This window comes from Ursus maritimus, unplaced genomic scaffold (assembly GCF_017311325.1).
Source record: "Ursus maritimus isolate PB19 unplaced genomic scaffold, ASM1731132v1 scaffold_62, whole genome shotgun sequence".
In the NCBI taxonomy this organism is placed as follows: Eukaryota; Metazoa; Chordata; class Mammalia; order Carnivora; family Ursidae; genus Ursus; species Ursus maritimus.
In genome coordinates this window covers 17,187-31,722 of record NW_024426797.1, presented here as the reverse complement: position 1 = coordinate 31,722, position 14,536 = coordinate 17,187, and the positions used below count along the sequence as shown (strand labels likewise).

Genomic DNA, 14,536 nt, shown 5'->3' with positions numbered 1-14,536 from the left:
GATCATGAAACAGGGGCAGTCATTGTAAGATCACCAGATCCTTCCTCCGGACTTGACCACTAGACTTGACTTACACAGCCACTCAGCAGTGACAGGAAGGGGCAGGTAGAAGTGAGTCTCAGGAGAGGAAGTGGGCTGAGCAAGATTATAACATCAACAAACTTTGCTTGTGGAGGACACAGAGGCCAGATGAGACCCAGGAAACTCAGAGGCAGAAGTCAATAAGCTTTAGAAAAAAGAATTTAGTAGTTTGTTTTTGAACCATATCAGAAATGTAGACTAGGAAAGGGATCACCTACTGAAATAAGCAGACTGTGATCATAACTCATATTCAGTTGGTAAACATCAGAGAAAGGAACATGTGACATCAAGTTGGTCTGAGGCTGTTGGCACAAGAGATACCACTCCATATGCTTTTGCCCCCATCTTCCGGCCTGCCCTGCCTATTCCTGATCTGCCGTTCCAGCTTCTAGAGCCTGCCTCTCCCGATCCTGCCTTGCTAGCATACTTAGGATTAGGGGTCAGGAAAGAAAAAGAAAAGAGGCAGAATAGATAGACATACTATGAGGGAATACAAAATATATATGGGTCTCTGACCCACTTCCTGGAATAGGGCCCCTAAGAGCCCTTGTAATTTCCTAAGTGAGATAAGCACACGAGGGAGCTCTTTTTGTTTAATAACACAACCTCAGTAGGGGTCTCAGAGTGGAGAAACCTCCCCGGAAGTAGCTTCCTGAGGTGAGAGGGCTGGTCACTTGAAAGACACCATGATTAGAACTTAGAATTTTCAGCACCCCCATCCGACCCCTCCATTCCTCCAGAGGGGGAGAGGGAGGGGCTGGAAGTGGACCATGTCTTGTGAAAGCATCCATAAAAATCCCAGTAGCGCCGGGTTTCCAGGAGCTTCCAGGTGGTGTTTAACTGTCCCGTACCGGGAGGGTGACGCTCCACAAGGGACAGACATTCCTGTGCTTTGGGAACCCTCCCAGACTGTACCCTCTTGATTTGGCTATTCATCTGTATCCTTTATCACCATCCTTTCATAGCTGGTCAACTGAAAACAAATGTTTCCCACAGTTCCTGAGCCACTCTGCAAATCCAGTCAAACTGAGGAGGAGTTGTGGGAACCCTGCATTTAAGTCAAGTTGTTCAGAAGCTGTGGCTAACCTGGGGCCCTCCTACTTGTGACTCGCACCTGAATGTGATGGAACAGTCTCATGGGACTGAGCCCTTAACCCTGGGATCTGACGCCATCTCAAGACAGACAGCGTCAAAGCTGAGAGTACTACAGGACATCCAGCTGGTGTTGCAGAGTTGTCTGGTGAGGGGAAAACCAAACATTTACTCTACGTAAGTGCTAGAAGCAAAGTGCTCTCTGTGAATGTGGTATTACTACGAAAGTGATGGAGAACTGATTATTTTCTTTACATACACACTCACACACAGAAGTATGTTGCCAGGTCTTGCTGATGTGAGAGACTTGATCACATATTCTATTTCTAGCAAAAGTATCACAAAAGGAATCACCTCAAGGAAAAAGCAAAAGATACAAAATATGGATAACAGGAAGAGAAAAGAAGCAATGTCTTCTCTTTCCCATCAAGTATTAGACCATTACTGAATTATCCATGATTCTGCTCTTACGTGAATAACCATATATTCGAAGCAGTTCTGAAGAAAAAAGCATGTTTGGTCCTCAGGGATCTTTCAAAGCTCATATGGCTGGCAGGAGAGGAGTGATTTCTTCCTGGATATATCTCTGCTGCAGAGTGGGGAAAAAGAAAGAGCTCTTTCCAATAGGTGTCAAGGACTTTTAAAAAAATAGGCTCTATGAAAATACATCTGCTGCTCCGTTGGAACCTGCTACTATGTACTCAGGCCACTGTGCATGAAGGAGGCTGATATGGTACAAATGTCCCATGACGCCCCCTCTCCCTCTCTTTCAAATTCTGCTTTATTCAGCTTAAGATACAGTACCTGTCATTGAAGTCAAGTGAAATATGCATTAATAAATCAGTGGCCCTAACTTGCCACAGGTCTTGAAAACTCACACGGACTCAAATGGCTGCCATTAATACTCCCGGGAGGCCACTAGCTGTCCCTTCCATGAATGCACTGCATGCAATACATAGAGCTGGCCAAAAAGAGCCTGGTGAGCAGATGAATGTCCACTCATGAAACAATCATCATAGGGACAATAAACATAGTCGGGTGGTGGATGTAAATCTATTACAGCCTTACGAAACACTCAGAGCACCACTGTGTCTCTACTTCTGCTATTTGCCAACATCTGTCCCCTCCCTTCCATTCCTGTTTCCACCACTTCCAGTAAATTTCTCCTGTCATCATTTCATATAAAATAGGCTCTGATTCTTCCAATTCTAATGTCCGTAAGACTTTCCTGTGAATATGAGCAGGGAGTAGTAATTCCTCCTTTGAACCCATCTATGAAATAAAGATTTCTATTCAGGAAATTGAAGCCGAAGAATTCCTCAATGTAACTTCAGGAGTCATTGCAACTGTGAGGTCTCTACTCCTCACCATGAGCCACACTAGGGTTAGGACTGATGAGTGTCTCAGCATACAGGGCCCTCGGGATGACATGATCGAGAGTCAGGCACGAGCAACGGCCAAATCAGCACCTCCTCTTCTGCACAGTGTGTCTAGAAGTGCTTGACTCCCAGAAGAAACACCCTGATTCCTTCACATCTTATCTAAAAACAAAATTAAAGGTGACAAAATTAAACACTTACATGTTTATGCAGAGATGCACTGCAACGCAGAATCAGTTCTGAGAAGAAAAACTAGAAGTTAAAGGTGTATAGCAATTCCTGCACCAAGTTCTTAGTGACAAGGAAAGCGTGCTGCAAGAAGCACAAGGATTAAGAGCTTGGGGTCTGGAGCCACAGTGCCGGCTTGATAAGGCTCTGCTGCTTGCTGGCTGAGCTGTGGCCAGTGGAGAACCACTGAACCTCCTTACGCGTTAGTCTCCCCTCCTGTAAAAATAGGGATGATAACCGAATTTACCACAAAGCACTTCGTACAGGGGTTAAGAGGAGTTACAACAGTGCCTGTATCATCAACAGTCAGTTATCTCAAAAATGCAAAGATAATTTTCCTCCAAATTTACACATGTGCTTTGAATAGGGTTTATGTCATATCACTACAACATTCCATATAATGATGTGTCCTTGAAAATCTTAGAGAGCTAAATAAAACCTTGAAGACCTGGTTCAATGGGACAGGGCAGCTCTCCATTTCCTGCCTCATGTCCCTACTCTCTCTCCTCCAAAGCTTCCCTGGGCTCTGAGCGACAGTATGACTTGGGATATCATCCAGTACAGAGCATAGGGCCCTTTGTCCTCCTCTACACTTACTTTCAGCTCCATCCCATTCTTAAATTTATAAACACAGGTAAGAACTTCCGTTTCTGGATTTCTAAATGCTATGAAAGGATAACACAATAAAAAGATGAAATAAGCAAAAAGATGAAAAACATGTCAGATGAAGCTGAAGATGCAGTGAGCTCCAAATGTAGGCAGGTGAGGGACTGGCTGATCTCCTCTCAACTACACCAAGGTGGTGCAGATTCCTCAAGAGGAAGTGTTTAAGCCAAACATGAGAGGCTCTGCAGGAAAGCCAAAAAGAAAGGGGAGGGAGGGGAGGAGCCCAAGGAGTGGGAGGAGGAGGGAGGAGGGAGGAGGGGGAGGGGGGGGGGGAGGGAGGAAGGGAGAAAGAGAAAAGAAGAGAAAGGAAAAGGAAAAGAACAGAGCTTGGCTGGCTCCCATAGAAGTCAAATACACTAAGACAGACACCCTGTTGGAGACAGTTCTACCCCATCAACAGTGGATTCAGACACACTCAGACATGCCCATGGACAGGCCACTGCTGTGCACAGACTTGAGGACCACTCACACCCGTCCCCCTCCCAAGCAGGCAAAATAAGTGGTGACATTGCTGAATACAAGAGATAAAAAATGACAAACGGCTCTATGTATCTCTAACAAATCATATTAAATTTACAGGAGAAAGTTTCTGACAAATTCTATTGACGTTGCCAACTTTTTATGTTAACTGTATTTAAGTTAACAAAATGAAATAAGGCCAATAATAAACATGAGTCACAACCTGATGAAGTTTTAACTTAGAAGACTATTAATTGAAATGGAGATAAAATATCAGGTAATGCTAGTGAAGCTAAAGATAGTTCCCTCCCTTTTCAGCATGTAAAATAGTTCACATCAAACTTAAGTGGCTGATGAGTGTTTAAATAAGTATAAAACAAAAAATATTCGAACTTATCAAAGGTACACACAGAACTACAAGGGAATAACCTCCCATAAAATACGTATCTCTGCGTGGCTTCTTTTGCCACTTACGTTTTAGGGTCATCTTATCTAGCATCGAATAGTATATATCATTATAAAAGGTATGTTTGTTTTAAAATAAGCCAATGTTAACCTAAAGTACAAGATGATGTGCTGCAAAGAGGTAAATATTCAACAGGAAGGCTCTGCTGCTCTTTTCCCCAACAAGGGTTATCAAAAAAAATAATTACAGAGACAACTATAATTTTAACAAGATTACTGGGGGTGAACAGAATCCAACACATGAGCAGCTGAGCGCTCGGAGAGGAACTCCAACCCCGTCCCTTTCCTGATGATAACAGTGGAGCAGTTAGCGCCTTGCCAATGAGAACTCCGAATCACAGCAAAATCAAAATGAGAACTCCGAATTCCAAACCCTGAATCCCAAGCCCTGTTCTCTGAATAATATTTAAAATGTCTATCACAGTAAGTTATGAGATAAGAACAAAAGCTCTAACAGTATTTCCATATAATTTTCAATTTAAAATAAAGAAGTTGAGTGGTTTTTAAAGATCTTTTTCCCTCAAAATGGCCCTCTTTTGTCACTTTGTGGCACTCATAAATTTAAGAGTGATGCAAAATGCCATTGCACATTCACCTAAAATAAATACTTTTAATAGAATTTCCAGTGCGTAGAAGCTTCTTTAAGATTGACCTCAAAAACAGAGATAAAAAGTACATAAACTTATACCATACACACAAAAAACTCAAAATGGATTAAGATATATTTTAAAGATATCAGTTTTAGAAAGAAAATATGTACTTGTGACAAGATACAATTTTAAAAAATAAAAGAAAAGATGACCTTCAGAAAAAGCAATGTCATGAGGAGAGAGATCTTTAAGATGAAAGTACTTAAGTATGAACCTCTTCAAAACTCTTAAAAGAGTCAAATGATTCATATTAAAAGTAACATACATGCTGCCATGGATTATGTGTAAATATCTCATCATGCATAAAATAAATGATTTTTTAAATTTCTAAAGTTAAAAATAAAACTCGCTCACAGAACATTTTACGAGAACATTCTGTAAAATATTCAAAACCGACGTTTCTTTCCTTGGGTGACAATCACATTTATGGGTTCAGTCCTCTAACGGAACTCTGGTCACTGCTAAAGGAGAAGGAATCAAGAGTTACTCAGAACTACACCAGTCAAGTGCAAAACCTTTGGTGCTGCATCCCATTCACTGACGACAAAGATCTCTCTTATGAGGATGGAATCATATTACCTATCATCCTATAAATTGTTCACGTCTTAATGGAGATGGCAGCACCAACTAAATACTCAGATGTAGGCTCTAAAGGGATCTTAACCTTCAAGAAGGAAGTAATTTTTAAAAATGAAAATATATTAGGAAGTTAGGAAGAGAACATGTCCTCCCAAATTTTTCTGGGAAAAAAAGAACTATTAAGATCTCCTGATGAGAAGTTTATGCAATAATTAAAACTTGGACATCAAACCATATTTTCCCCCACCAATGTATTTTAAAGAGATGTTCCAACAAGAAACAGAACCAGTCTACAAATTGCTACAGATCATCTTTATGTGGATAGATACATGCATGTTAGTTAAATGCATACAATTTTCTATTGTTGTGCCATTTATAATACTGAGGCTTAGTGGAAACTCACCATTGTTATGACCAGAGTACAGCACTAAATTACCAATGCTTTGTGAATAAGTGAGGAAGTTAAAGTGCCCTCCTCCCTCTACTTCTCCAGTCACCAAACCATCTCCAGTAATTTTGGTCTAGAGCCAGCACACTGGGCTAAGCTCTCTCACAGCTACAGTTCAAGTGCTGTCTCATGGGACTGTTTTACCCATACCTCTCCTTAACCTGGGGCCATGCGCATCCATTCTTTGTCAAAGTCCACTGTGCCTTAGTTTAATACTGGCTCCAGTATGCCCATGAGGACCTCATGTGGTTGCACTGTCCAGAACACTCCACTCAAGAGATTTGAGATAAATTCTGCACACACAGCTCTCTTTCCGGACATCTGGCAAATCCATCATCTTGCAACACATTCTTGAAACACTTTCTCCTGGTCATTGTGCATGAGCACTGGGCTCCAGCCCTTTCTCTTCTTTGACTAGGTCCACAGTTTCAACTTTTACATTTGGCCTACCCACCTGCCTATATCACTCATTTCTCTTTTTTTTTTTTTAATGAATTTTTATTATATTATGTTCATCACCATACAGTACATCCCGCTTTCGATCAAGTTCGATGATTCATTAGTTGCGTATAACACCCAGTGCACCATGCAATACGTGCCCTCCTTACTACCCATCACCGGTCTATCCCATTCCCCCCTCCCCTCTGAGCCCCTCAGTTTGTTTCTCATAGTCCATAGTCTCTCATGTTTCATTCCCCTTCCACTCACCCCCTTTCTTTATCCACTCATTTCTACACGGAGAGAAAAAAAAAACTTATAGAAAAGACAGCCTTTACAAAGAGACATACAGACTGTCTGATCCATATCTGCCAATAGTCCCTGACTTTTTTTGAAATTCACCTGATAATTTGTTAGAGCAGCAATAGAAAATGAATACACATGTTTGATGTAGCCCATCTTGTTGTATTCAGAAACTCCTGATGTGTGAAGACAGTACAGGTTGGCAGTTACAAGCCAGTCAGAAGTCAGACTGCTAGGGTTGAACTGATTCTATGAACTTCTAACTTCTATTGGCTAACTTTGATTGTATTTTATAAATATTCTTTGAATGTGAGTCTTGCTTTTCAGGAGGGCTGGGTCTAGGACAAGAAGGAGTGAGGGTCTGCACAAGATTTGGGGACACCAAAACTCAGTAATCAAAGTAAGTAATATTTTAATACAATACTTTCTAAAAATCAAAATTAATGCAAAAAAATCATGATGAACACTATTAAAGTTGAAATAAGTACCAGTGTTCAGCTAAAGGAGCTTAAGGTAAAGAGGAAAAATGTGTACCACTATAGATATGTTTTGATGTATTTTTAATGGTTCATTTTTCCAGAACATTTAAACATTGAAAAACAAAATCTCAATATGAACAATCAAAAAGATTAAAACTCATCATTAGCTTAATATTTTGTTTATAACACAGAATGCATTATAAGTTTACTTTCCTGCTTTAATGGAACAAATTCGAACATTTTCAAAATCTTCGCTTACTTTTAGTTCTGAGAATTGCAATGCTTGACAATTTCTCTTGACAAAGTAACAATCTTTTAGATATCTTTTTAAGGCCACTATTCACAAAGATAGTTCTAATTAATTTTAGCATTAGAAAATGGATTCTTATTTGGTTTTAATTTTTAAAAATCTCTCTGTATCATGCCTCAAGCAACTAACACAAAGACAGTATACCACACAGGAAAAGTACAAAAACACAGAGAAACCCCTTTGGGGTGCTGGCGTACAAGGTGTGCTGAAAGTTGCCAGTTGAGCAGGAACACAGAACTTTCTGGCACTACAGTATCTACAATAAGCACTAGAGCAGTCCACTGGAGGAATCTGAAATTAATCTCAAAAGGAATCAAGGACCTAAATGTGAATCATACTAACTATAGCATTCTACAAGAAAACATAGAAGGTCTTTGTGATCTTGGCTTAGGCAAAAGTCCTTAGACGGGACACCAAAGACACGATCCACAATAGAAAAACTGATAAACTGGACTTTATAAAAATTTTTAAAAGTTTACTTTGAAGGACACAACTAAGGGAATGAAAAGACAGGTCAGAGATGGGGAGAAAAGATTTCCAAGCCACATATTTGACAAAGTACTTAAATCTGGAATATATAAGGAACTTCCAAAATTCAATAGTAAGAACACAAACAACTCAATTAAACAAAATGTTCAACTGATGAATGGATAAAGGAGATGTGGTTCTATCTACGATGGAATATTCCTCAGCCATCAGAAAGGATGAATACCACCATTTGCATCGACATGATGGAACTAGAGAGGATTATGCTAAGTGAGATAAGTCAAGCAGAGAAAGACAATTATCATATGGTTTCACTCATATGTGGGACATGAGGAATAGCTCAGAGGACCACAGGGAAGGGAGAGAAAACTGAATGGGAGAAAGAAATTAGAGAGGACCAAACCATGAGAGACTCTGGACTCTGGGAACCAAACTGAGGGTTACAGAAGGGAGGGTGGGGGGAGGGGTAACAGGTGAAGGGTATTAAGGAGGGCCTGTGGTGATGAGCACTGGTGGTATACGCAACTAACGAATCGCCAAACACTCACCAAAAACTAATGATGGCTAATTGAACCTGATAAAAATTAATAAATGTTTTCATAAAAAAAGTCCCATCAATTCAAACATACACACTGCCAAAGACATACAGTTGGCAAATACCACATGAAAGATGCTCAAGATCATTAGTCATTAGAGAAATGCAAATTAAAACCACAATAAGATACCACTACCACTAAAATAAAAGACTGATCACACCTAAGTGTCAATGAGAATGTAAAATAACTACAAGAACAAAGACTCTCATACTGCTGGTGAGAATATCAGCCACTATGGGAAGAGTCTGGCAGTTAAACATATGACTCGATATGATTCAGCCATTCCATTCGCAAGAGTCAGGAAAGCACATGTATACATAAAGACTTGTACACAAATGTTGCAGTGGCTTTGTTTATATTCAAATACTAGAAGCACCCAAATGCCTACAACAAGTGACTGGATACACAAACTATGGTGTATCTATACAATGGAATACTGTACTACTCAGAAATGAACTATTAATATATGCACCAACACAGAAGAATCTCAAATAATTATGTTGATAAAAGAAGCCAAACAAAGAAGAGTACACACTGCACGATTCTATTTCTTAAGATTCTAGAAAATCAAATTATCTATAACAACAAAAAGTAGATCAGTGGTGACCTGGAGACTGGGCAGGGAGGTGGGAAAAGGGCATGAGAAAATCACTGAGAATGATGGCTATGTTCATTCTCTTGATTGTCATAATGATTTCACATTCTCTTGATGGTCAGATGTTATGTATAAACCTATTAAAACTTCTCAAAATTAACATTATCTACACATAATAGTTTATTGTATGTCAATTATACTCCCCAAAAGAACCTTTTTTAAAAAGGAAAAAAACAGAGGATGGCCGACAAGTAACTAAATGAAAGATCAGAAGGACAGAGGTTGTGCTCAGATACAGGTCTGCATGATGACAAGGGGGCAGAAGATAAAGTCGAAACCATGGAGGGTGAGCGGTCGGGGAGCTGATGGGTAACTTGGCATGAAGGCAAAGGACTCGGAGACAGCAAAGTCATTAAAAAAAAAAAAAGGCAAGTAAGCAGAAGATCAAGAGCATGGCGACGAGGAAGGACAAGTTCTAGTCAAGGGAGAAGTTTCTACAGAGGGGTGGTGGATGAGGTCTGGAATGGGCTTTGGAGAAAAGAAAGACCACGATCTCACCCCCACAGGCCTGAGGGAGACAAAGAAGCCTGAGAGAAAGCCAGGGTTCAAAGAGCCGAGGAGGTGAAACCAAGAGGCTGAGGCTCTAGGGCTGTGGCTTAACGTAAGAGGATTTCCAGAGGACTGAGTACAAAGTGGGAAGGAGGGCAAGAAATGCAGGGTAATGATGATGAAAGCACCCCAGAGGGACCCTGGGAAGACACCAAGTGGGTCAAAGGGGCACTAGGCTCAGCCATCCCTGGTAGACACAAAGCTTGCAGGGTCCCGTAGTTCAGCCTGGCCGAGATGCATCTCTGGGGGAGTCCTAGTGTCAAGTGCCAGAAGACCCTGTTCCCCAGGAAGAGGGGGCTGTGGTGTGCCACTATGAGGGACCCAGGGAGCTGGCCAGGGCTCAGGCTCCAGCAGTAGTTAGAGCTCAGTGAGCTGTAGAAACTTTGAGAAAGAGGCGGCTGCATCCAAGCACTGTCAGGCCACTGGGTAGCCCCAGACATAACTACGAGGGATACTCTTACAAAGTCATCAACAAATCTGCAGTGTATTATGCATTGTTTTTATATTATGTATCAGAAGAACCTGGCTGAGCAAACTAGATGAATAACGACTCTATAAAAACACATATGAGGACTCTGTGAACCTTCCATTGAGCCACTCTTTAAACTCAAGGGCTATTATTTTGAAGATTTTGATAGAAAACATCTCTAGTACAAAACAAATCCTTCCACCCACAGCAAACATTTACGCATACAGGCATAGCACTATCCTAGCGGGACAGAAATGTGCTTCCTAGAGACTCATGAGCAGTAAACCCTCTTAAAGCAAACCCAAGCTTGAATCCTGTACTGATGACGCATGGGCACATGAAAGGGGCCAGAGCCTGTCCCTCACCAAATATTCTTGGTTTACTGATGTGCCATTCTTTATCATCTCCTCACATCCTATCAGCTCTCATTATTACAGAGATAAGGCTTCAAGTGCCCACCCTTGTCCACCATGACGTATTGGCCTAAAATTGACTTTAGGAAAATCTTCCCATTCATCATTAGTCATGGGAATTACCAAACAGTTGAGAGTAGGAGGTTGGCAGACATCACAGTTGGTGAGTGTTCTGTCAGTCACCTCCCTTTATCTTCCTACCCTCTAAACCTCACTTGAAGCAGTATCTCTAGATGCCTGGAATAATGACGGTGTTCATTTCACATGACAACACTGAGGAGTCCAAACAGGCTTCCTCATTCAATGGCTTATATATAGCAAGGAGCCAGCCTTTACATCCTTACGCATAGAAATGTATAGACTACTTTCTCCCTCTAAAAACAGTTTAGAGAGAAACAGAACCTCTCTCTTTGCTACTGACAAAACAAGATGCAGGATAAGAAACTGACTTCAAATGGACTTCACACTGTGGCACTTGATGCTTCAAATTCACTTCTTCTTTCTCTGTATAAACCTGGCTATCTGATGGGTCGAGAACTTTGAAGACTTGAAGAATATAGGAGTTGCTCTTATTTTGGGTTTCTGAAATAGGGACATTATTTGTAGTGTGTGACAGGAAGCATACCTCAGTGGTGTGTGAACCCAGCTTCAAGGTTCTAACTCAGTATTCCAGAGTACCTTGGCCACTACCAGCCATGGTAACATTTAATTAAGTAGTTTATACAGGAGTGGTCTTCAGATTAGGTAAGAAATATTAGATATCTAGAATATAAGAGATCTAAAATGAGGGATACTAGGTATGTGTGTCTGGAATAGACTAGTGAAAAGCTTCCTGTCCAAGCCCCAAGAGGTTTCGAGGAAGTCAGAAGATACCGATGCTATGGAAATATTGAAGCACATTCCTTCCTTTTGAAATCTGGTGTTTCCTTATAGTCTCCAGTTTTTATAACTAACTTGGTCAAGACCTTGGTGACAAAATGGTAGCCATTTTAACAAATCCAAATAAACTGAGAAGAATGCAAGAGAATGAGGTCAAGAACGTGTAGAACTGCTCATCCACAATCCTTATCAGCAATTTCAAAATCAAGAAGCTATGAAAACAAAAGCTTTTTGTGTGTAATTCACTAGTGGACAGGACCTGATCTGCATCTGAACTCATGTGGTGGCAACACCTGACTAACCTGAGGTTATTTTGGATGTAGTTATCCCACTGATGCCAAATAGTCATATCTTAGGCTACAGAAATAAGAATTCTCTTGGTTACAGGGTGCTGTCCAGTCCCTGCTTTATATAGACATCAACATTGTGTTAATGTTTCTTGAAGTCAATAGACCACAGTGCAATTCTAAAATCTGAAAAATTCTGATTCCAAAGTACACAGCCTGAAGATCATAATAAAAGATCGGAGACCTAACCCAACTTCTACCCAGTTTGATAAATCATGCAAAAATACATTTATCTGAAAAGAGCCTGTTTGATTCAAGTATTAAGCATATAAGCATCAAAATAAGGTTGATTTTATATGCAAATGCTCATACTTTAACATTCTTTTTTTTTTTTTTTAGATTTTCTTTATTTATTTGACAGAGAGACAGCCAGCCAGAGAGGGAACACAAGCAGGGGGAGTGGGAGAAGAAGAAGGAGGCCCTCAGCAGGGAGCCTGATGTGGGGCTCGATCGAGACCCTGGGATCACCCCTGAGCGAGAGGCACATTTCACGACTAGGCCATCCAGGCGCCCTATACGTCACATTCTAAAACATGACTCATCTCTGACCGTGTCACACAGACAGCTTATTCTATACACTAGATAAACTTCGCTTATTCTACACACTAAACTAGATAAACAGCACCTGTTCTTATGCTGGCTCAGGAGACTATACTCTGCAATCCCAACCCAAGAGTCACTGTTCTCAGTCAGCACTATTAAACTGGGTAAAAAGCTAACTGTACCTGCAATCTTCCAGTCCATGTGGTCATAGTAGCCAGAATTGGGTAATCCATAGACCACCTCCTAGATACATAAGTTTCACAACACAGAGCAAATGAGTTTCTACACCCATTCCCAGTGGTTTATTCAGGCTGGGGGGCTATTAAACAGACATTTTAAGTACTCTCTGTAGAAAATGTAGAGGGTTTTCACATACGATATAAACAGAATGACGGATTATATCTAGCACAAATAAAAAGGTCTGCATGCAGTTATTTCTCATTTTTGTCTATTTCTCCCACACCATGGAGTGTTACAAATCCCTACGATTCCCTTCAGATTGTACTTACCATTTCATTTTTAAATTTTTACTTTAAATACCAATGTGAAGTGCAATTAACAGAAATCTATTGATAACAGCTAAAATTTAAAGGGAAACTTTCTTTGTGTATTTGAAAGATTTAAAGACCAAGGCATCTACCCTCAAGTAATGATATCATCATTCAGTTAAGTAGATGTATTTATTATATATATTTCACTAAACATTCAGTTTCTAAAGGGTCAGTTATATTTTTCAAATAAATAGTACTAAATTAAATTTGGGGTTCTGAATTTTGAAATACCCACGAATGTGCCATGTTCTTTCATGTCCCATGTCTTTCGATCGATCTCCCATCTAGGAAACCCTTTCCACACTCATATTTCAAGGCTCAGGAGAGATTACCTCTCTTGAAGCCTTCCTCAAGTCCTCTGAATAGAACTGTTCGACTTTCTTCATTGCTACCATTACACTTTTCGTAGTGACAATCATACTGTAATTATTTTTTTTTCTCACCTATCCCCCACCCCGGCAATCAGCTTATACAATACAAGCATGGTGAGATATTCTTTGCTTCTGCCCCAGGACTTTGTTTCTCCTAAAGAGGTATTTGAATGAATGAATGAATGAATGAATGATCAGAGAGTTAAATCCCATTATAAGGTTATGTTCTCCCAAATATGATCATCTGGCAAGGAGGAAAAAGGGAGGAACTGTCAGATCTTCAAAGGCGGAAAGACCAAAAGACACTCTCTAAACAAAAAGGAGGAGTCACAGTCAGTAGCACAAGTTACACCAGTTGTGCCATGAATATTATCGAGGAGGCAACATTGTTCGATGTCAAGAGCTGCACAGAAAGGGCAGACGCGTGTAACATGGCTTATTTCAAGTTCCCTCCTGCGCACACCTAAAGCATTCAACCAGAGTAACTCTGCATCGATGATAAAATCTTGAAGAACAAGATATTTTGTAAGAAAAATAATGTCCCTTGAAAATACTCTGGATCAACTGTTTCTCAAACAATTTTGTGCAAAAGAGTCCCCTGGAGCTCTTGTTAAAAGCAGCCTATGATTTGGTAGGTCTGGCATGGGCCTGACATTCTGCATTTTCTAGCTCTCAGGTGAGGCTGATGCTGCTGGTCTATGAGCCTTTTAAGGAGCACCTGTGGCAGAATAGATATTCTGTTTTCCTCCAACGTCCAGGTTGGACTTGTCCTACTTTAACCAGCAAACCCTTCTTACCATCCCTTGTTATAACCAATCTTGATGGTGCTAATTATAGAAAACATTTTGAAATACTGGAAGAAATCTATATCACTTTAAAAATCTTTAAATTGTTCTTACCTATACTCTGGTAATGCCATCGAAAGAAAATTCGTTCAGGTAGAAATTGCAGTATTTTCTATAAAACAAATTTAAAAATTATTAAGATATAAAGAGAAAATAAACTACACATTTCATGACAGTGCTGTAGTGTGTGTGTGTGTGTGTGTGTGTGTGTGTGTATTTCAGAAAAGAAAAAAAAAACTATTTCTAATAACATAA

At 40.2% G+C, this 14,536-nt stretch overlaps 1 long non-coding RNA gene across 2 annotated transcripts in view; it reads right to left on the bottom strand.

Annotated features, from left to right (window-relative positions):
* LOC103680844 overlaps nt 1-14,536 on the bottom strand; it is a 91,254-nt gene that overhangs the window by 74,195 nt on the left and 2,523 nt on the right. For both annotated transcript variants that reach the window (XR_005833091.1, XR_005833092.1), the window contains exons 2-3: nt 14,336-14,393; nt 2,754-2,791 (exon numbers count right to left, since the gene is read on the bottom strand). This is a non-coding gene — a long non-coding RNA (uncharacterized LOC103680844). The remainder of the gene's footprint in view (nt 1-2,753; nt 2,792-14,335; nt 14,394-14,536) is intronic.